General features: G+C 42.3%; 1 long non-coding RNA gene across 1 annotated transcript; it reads left to right on the top strand.

The window, feature by feature from the left end:
* Window positions 1–566: 566 nt before the first annotated feature.
* Window positions 567–2,425, top strand: LOC134472983 (uncharacterized). The gene is made up of 2 exons (XR_010043059.1): window positions 567–705; window positions 1,317–2,425. It is a non-coding gene; the product is annotated as an uncharacterized LOC134472983 (long non-coding RNA).
* Window positions 2,426–6,723: the final 4,298 nt, after the last annotated feature.

The following is a 6,723-nucleotide window of genomic DNA, read 5'->3' as shown; positions in this document are numbered from 1 at the left end:
GAAACATCTAATCTTGGTTTTAAAGGAGTATCCACACTGGTTTTCACAGTGGTGGCACCAGTTTTCCTTCCAATACCAGTGGAGAAGGGTTCGTTTTCCCTCCAGCCCTCCAGCCCTCCAGCATTTGTTATTAGCTGATTTCTTGTTGGGAGCCGTGGCACTGTCAAGTCATCAGACGCGGTGATTGCGAGGCCTGTGGGAAAGTACAAAAGCCTGGGCTAGATTACCCCTCTCATCGAGCCCGCCTGTGTGGCACCTGTTTCTTATCACCCCACTAAGTTCCCGCCTCACAGGGTAGTCTGCCTAGCTATTAATCCTATATATAGCCAGTGCCTCCACCCCCGAGAGAGAGAGAGAGAGAGAGAGAGAGAGAGACTGAAGCACAAAAGGAGCCGCGGGGAGCGGACCGGTAGAGGCTTCGAGAGAGACTGAAGCACGGAAGGAGCCGCGGGGAGCGGACCGGTAGAGGCTTCGGGGCAGACTGAAGCACGGAAGGAGCCGCGGAGAGCGGACCGGTAGAGGCTTCGGGGCAGACTGTATAAGGAGAGAATAAAGAAAAGCCTGACCACCGCCAGACCTTGTCGTGTGTCTTTCCTGCCGGCCGGGAGCGGACATCGACATTTGGTGGCCCGTACGGGGATTGATCAACCCCGAGACGCGGCGGTGGACTGCATTCTCCTACACAGTGCTGCAGCTGCAGGACAGGTGAGTAGAGGATAAGCCTGGGCCCTGGGTGGCGCGCACCTACAGGGTTTGTAGACTCCTCTCAACCTCACGCGTAAGTGGCGGGTTTCTTGGGCCTCACGCGGTGAGTATGAAACATAACACCAGAACTTAAGGTAATAAAAGAGTGTAAAACATAAACATAGAAGTAAAAATAACAGAAGATATATTAAAAATGGGAAACATGCCAAGTAAAGATACACAGCCTTGGTGTTGGTCCTTCGGAGACTCCTAAAGTCCAAGGACCTCAAGGTGGGGCGTAAGACTTTAGAAAATTTCCTTGCAGAGATTGACAGCTTTGCTCCCTGGTTTCTGCCTACAGGGCATGTAAACCTGCCCTCCTGGGAAAAGTTGGGCAGAGACCTTTCCCTAGCAGAGCGGGAGGGTAGAGCTTCAGTCTCTGCTCGTCCATTGTGGGAAATGATACACACGTGCCTAAAGAGTGAGGGTAGTTACGGGGGGAGCTCTCAAGAACTTGTAGAAGTACGCGAGGTGTTTGAACAGGCACAGTGAGGAAGCTCCCGAGAAGGGTCCGTCAAGGAGGGCAGAGATACAAAAGAGGAAGCCGAGGCGCGGTTTGTGTCTTTCCGCAGGAATCGGGACGAGAACCAGTGTGGGTCCCAGAGAGGTTGACGCGACAAGTCCCTCGACTGAAGATCAGGCCTGTTCCACCAGAGGCCAACCGCAGACCCAACAACAAGATGAGCCCTAAAAGAACTGCAGGACAATCCCTTTTTGGGGGCCTGGAACGGCTTGCTCCCCTATGTGCTACCCTTGTATACGCATGGCTCGCTCGCATGGCCTACGACCGCGTTTAAAAGTGACAGGCTTCCCACATTCTCCTCCCTAGACAACAACATGTAGCAGGGTGGGTGAGTCAATGACGGGTAAGAGCGTGCCTCCCCAGCACGACTCAACCTAAGCCAGGCCCTACCCCGTTCCGCTCGAAAGCCGCTGGATTGTTAGATAAATTTCTCTCCGAGGGGATTCGTGGAGAGAAATGAGTGCATGCCTATGTGCAACCAGGTTCCGTCCGGTTCATTCCTGGCCCTAGAAAAAAGGACGAGGGCCTTGGGGCCTTGGTGGACCCTGGGACGGCCGACCAGGGTCTACGCTAAGGGCCTACGGTGGGCCTCAGTTCGGGGCATAGGCCTCTGCACTCTATCCAGGACGGGCTGCGATGCGCGTAGCCATCATTTAAAATAAAATAGGGGGAGATGTTGGGAGCCGTGGCACTGTCAAGTCATCAGACGCGGTGATTGCGAGGCCTGTGGGAAAGTACAAAAGCCTGGGCTAGATTACCCCTCTCATCGAGCCCGCCTGTGTGGCACCTGTTTCTTATCACCCCACTAAGTTCCCGCCTCACAGGGTAGTCTGCCTAGCTATTAATCCTATATATAGCCAGTGCCTCCACCCCCGAGAGAGAGAGAGAGAGAGAGAGAGAGAGAGACTGAAGCACAAAAGGAGCCGCGGGGAGCGGACCGGTAGAGGCTTCGAGAGAGACTGAAGCACGGAAGGAGCCGCGGGGAGCGGACCGGTAGAGGCTTCGGGGCAGACTGAAGCACGGAAGGAGCCGCGGAGAGCGGACCGGTAGAGGCTTCGAGAGAGACTGAAGCACGGAAGGAGCCGCGGGGAGCGGACCGGTAGAGGCTTCGGGGCAGACTGTATAAGGAGAGAATAAAGAAAAGCCTGACCACCGCCAGACCTTGTCGTGTGTCTTTCCTGCCGGCCGGGAGCGGACATCGACAATTTCTTAATGATTTCCATTCTTTCTGGAATGAGACAGAATCCCAGCATTGTTTTAATTTGTATCTCCCAAATGACCAGTGTCGAACATTTTTTCGTACATCTATCTGTCATCTGTATTTCTTCTGAGAAGTGTGTACTCATTTCAGACGCCCATTTTTGGATTACGTTTTTACATTTGGATGGTCTGATTTTTAAAAATTCTTTATTTGTTCTGATATTAGTGCTTTGTCTGAGGGGAAAGTGGCTAAATATTTTTCCCACTCTGTTGGTTTCCTTTCCACTCTATTGGTAATTTCTTTTTCTGTGCAAAAGTTTTTAACAGGATGAGATTCCAGTTGTGGGTTCTTTGTAATATTTCACATGCAATCAGGGTTTTGTTCATGAAATCTTGGCCTACACCTATGTCTTCAAGTATTCTCTCTTCCAGCAGATTTAGTGTTTTTGTTTTAATATTTAGAACTCGGACCCATTTTGATTTTAGTTTAGTGCATGGTGGGAAACATGGTCCTAGTTTTAGTCTTTGGCAAGTGGAAAGCCAGTTTTTCCAGTACCATTTATTAAAGATGCCATCAATCTTCCAGTGAAGATGCTTGGCACCTTTGATAAGATGGGTGAGTTCTTTATGCATATTCTAATCTGTTCTATTGATCCTCAGGTCTGTTTTTATTTTTTCTTTTGCCAGAATCATGCTGTTTTTATCATGGTAATTTTGTAGATAATTTCAAGTTAGGGATTGTGATGTCCCTTACTTGGCCTTTTTGCTTTGGATTTTTTTTTTTGCTATTTTAGGTCTCTTCTAGTTCCAAATGAATTTTAGGAATGTTTCCTGTAGTTCTGTGAGGTATTTTGATTAAAATTACATTAAATCTATAAAGGAATTTTGGGAGTATGGCCATTTTTACTATGTTGGTTCTTTATACTTTGGGAGTATTGTTTCCCTTTTTCAATTTTCTTTATATGTGCAAGGGAATCTTTCTATTTTCTGATATCTTCTTTGATTGCTTTTTTCAGGGTACTATAATTATCAATTACTTCCTTTGTTAGATTGATTCCTAATTTTTTTTTTTAAAACTTTTTATCAGTACCGGGGATCGAACTCATGACCGCCTGCTTGCAAGGCAGGTGCTTATGCCACTGAGCTAAATTCCCAGCCCAGTATTTCATTTTTTATGCTATTGTGAAAGGTGTTGTTTCCCTAATTTCTTTCTCAGTGTGTTTGTTCTTCATGCCCAGCTATTGATTTTTGAATATTGACTTTGTACTCAGCTACAATACTGAATTCAGTTATTAAATCTACAAGTCTTTTGATAGAGTTTTTGGGAGTCTTTGATATAGAGTATCACATCATCTGTAAATAATGATAATTCAGCTTCTTCCTTTCCTATCCCTTTTCCTTTTATTTCTTGTCTAATTGCTTTGAGTAATGTTTCTAGAACTACACTGAATAGGAGTGGTGATAGAGGACATCCTTGTCTTGCTCCTGACTTTACAGTGAAATTTTTCAGTTTTTGACTGTTTATTAAGATGTTGGTTATGTTTCTTATACATGGCTTTTACCAGATTACAATAAGGATCATCCATTCCTATTTTCTGTAGGGTTTTTAAAATCATGAATGGGCGTTGGACTTTGGCAAATGCTTTTTGTGCATCTACTGAGATGATTATGTGAATTTTGTCTTTGGTTCTGTTGATATGGTGTATGACATTTATTGATTTGCATATGTTGAACTATCGCTGCATAACTCGGATGAAGCCTGCTTGGTCATGGTGTATAATCTTCCTGATGACTTGCTGCATTTGATTCGCAGTATTTTATTGAGATTTTTGCATCTATGTCCATTAGGGAGATTGGCCTACAATTCTCTTTTTTGGGTCCTTCTCTGGTTTGGGTATCAGGGTAATACTTGCTTCCAGGAATGACTTTGCAAATGTTGCTTCCCCTTCCATTTTTTAAAAGAGTTTCAACAATAGTAGCATTAGATCTCTAAATTTATTGTAGAATTCAGCAGTGAATCCATGGGACCTAGGCTCTTGTCAGTTTTTTTTATTGGTACTGGGGATCGAACTCACGACCACCTGCTTGCAAGGCAGGCGCTTATGTCGCTGAGCTAAATCCCCAGCCTATCTATGTCTATCTTTTTTTTTTTTTTTTTTTTTTTTTGTCTTTTTCCTTTTTATCGGTACCAAGGATCGAACTCACGACTGCCTGCTTGCAAGACAGGAGCTAATGCCGCTGAGCTAAATCCCCAGCCCCTTTGTCAGTTGTTTTTAATTACATCTTTGACTTCATTGACTGGTATCAGTTATTTATACTTTTTATATCTTCTTGATTTAATTTTGGCCATTCATACGTATCTAAGAATCTGCCCATATCTTCAGTGTTTCCCATCTTGTTTGAATACAGGTTTTCAAATCTTCTGGATTTCCATAAGATTCATTGTGATTTCACCCTTTTTACTCCTAATTGCAGAGTTTGAATCTTTTCTCTTTTTGATAAGGTTGGCTAAAGGTTTATAATTTTATTTAGTCTTTCAAAGAATCAACTCTTTGATTCATTGATTCACTGTATTATTTTCTTAGCCTCAATTGCATTACTTTTGGCTCTTATCTTTATAATTTTCTCCCTCATAAGAGCTTTGGGCTTGGCCTGCTCTTCTTTTTCTAGAAGTTTGAGATTCAACATTAAGTTGTTTATTTGAGCTTGCTCTGTTTTCTTGATGCAGGTATTCGATGCTATAAATTTCCCTTTTAGGACTTCTTTCATTGTATCTCATAAGTTCTGGTATGTTTGTCATTATCATCTAATTGCAAAAACTGCCAATTTCTTCTTTCATTTTATCTGCAACTCAGTTGTTGTTCAGGAGAGTTATTGTTATTTAATTTCCATGTGTTTATGAAGTTCTTGTGGTTTCTTTTCCCATTGATTTCCAATTTCATTGTGCTACGGTCAGTTAATATGTGTGGAATAATTTCAATTCTTTGCATTTACTTAACCACATTCTATGAGCTAGTTTGTGGTTTATTATGGAGACATCCTGTGTGCAGCTGGGACAAATGTATATTCTGATGCTGCGCAGTGCAAGACTCTGTAGATATCTACTAAGTTCATTTGTTCAAAAGTTTGGTTCAGTTTTAATATTTCATTGTTGATTTTTAGTCTAGCCAATCTGCCTAATTGTGATAGTGAGGTATTGAGACCCCCAATACAATTGTATTAGTGTTTATTTGACTTTTTAATGTCTTTTAATATTTGTTTTATATAGTTGGATGAGCTGGTATTTGGTGCATATATATTGATGATTGTTGTCTCTTTCTCATGGATTGTTCCCTTTACAAGGATGTAGTGATTTTCTTTGTTTCTTTTGATCAGTCTTGGCTTAAGTTCACACTGCAAAAAATAGATACCCCTGCTTTTTTCCAGATTTCTGTCACATGGAGCATTGTTTCCTATTCTTTGACTTTCAGTTTGTGAATTCCTTTTTTGAGTTAAGTGTGTTTCTTGTATGCAGCATATTGTTGGATCTTGCTTCTTGATCCATTCTGTCAGTCTGTTTTATTGATTGGCGAATTTAGGCCATTTACATTATGATTATAACTGATATGTATTGATTTGTCCTTGTCATGTTGTTTTCCTGTTGCTGGTACCCTGCCTTTCCCCTCTGTTGAACTGCTTGCCCTGCCTGGTGATTTCTTTCTATTGGTGTTCTTGGAATTGTGGTTTTCCTTATCTCTTCCTAGACTATTTTTCAGAGCATTTTGGAGAGCTGATTTGGTGGTTATAAATTTCTTCAGTTGTTCTTTGTCATGAGAGTATTTTATGTCTTCATTAATTCTGAAAGATAGTTTTTGCAGGGTACGTCAACCCGTGTTTGAGGTTGTTTTAGAGCTTGAAATATTTGAAACTCTCTTTGACTTGAGAGTTGTGTTGAAAAATTTGCTGTGATTCTAGTGGGTTTTCCTTCGTAGGTGATTTGTTTCCTTTCTCTAACTGCTTTAAACATTCTGTTCTTGTGTTGAATTTTTGGAATCTGAATTGTTACATGCCTTGGTGTAGAATTTATTTTGATCATGGCTATTTGGAATTCCATATACCTCACTTACTTGTAACGTACTGTAGAAATGATCCCTGAAAGGCTAGCCTTTACTTCACTTATTTTATGTCAAATTCCTTATCCACATTTGGGAAGTTTCTGCCATTACCTCTGTGAAGGGTTTGTGTGTGTGTGGTATTTGTAATCTCCAGCTTTCTCA

The sequence above is a fragment of the Cavia porcellus genome, unplaced genomic scaffold (genome assembly GCF_034190915.1).
Source record: "Cavia porcellus strain 051 isolate PalLab524CR breed Dunkin Hartley unplaced genomic scaffold, mCavPor4.1 scaffold_25, whole genome shotgun sequence".
NCBI classification, from domain to species: domain Eukaryota; kingdom Metazoa; phylum Chordata; class Mammalia; order Rodentia; family Caviidae; genus Cavia; species Cavia porcellus.
Note: the sequence above shows the minus strand (reverse complement) of the source record. Positions and strands in the feature narration are given on the sequence as shown.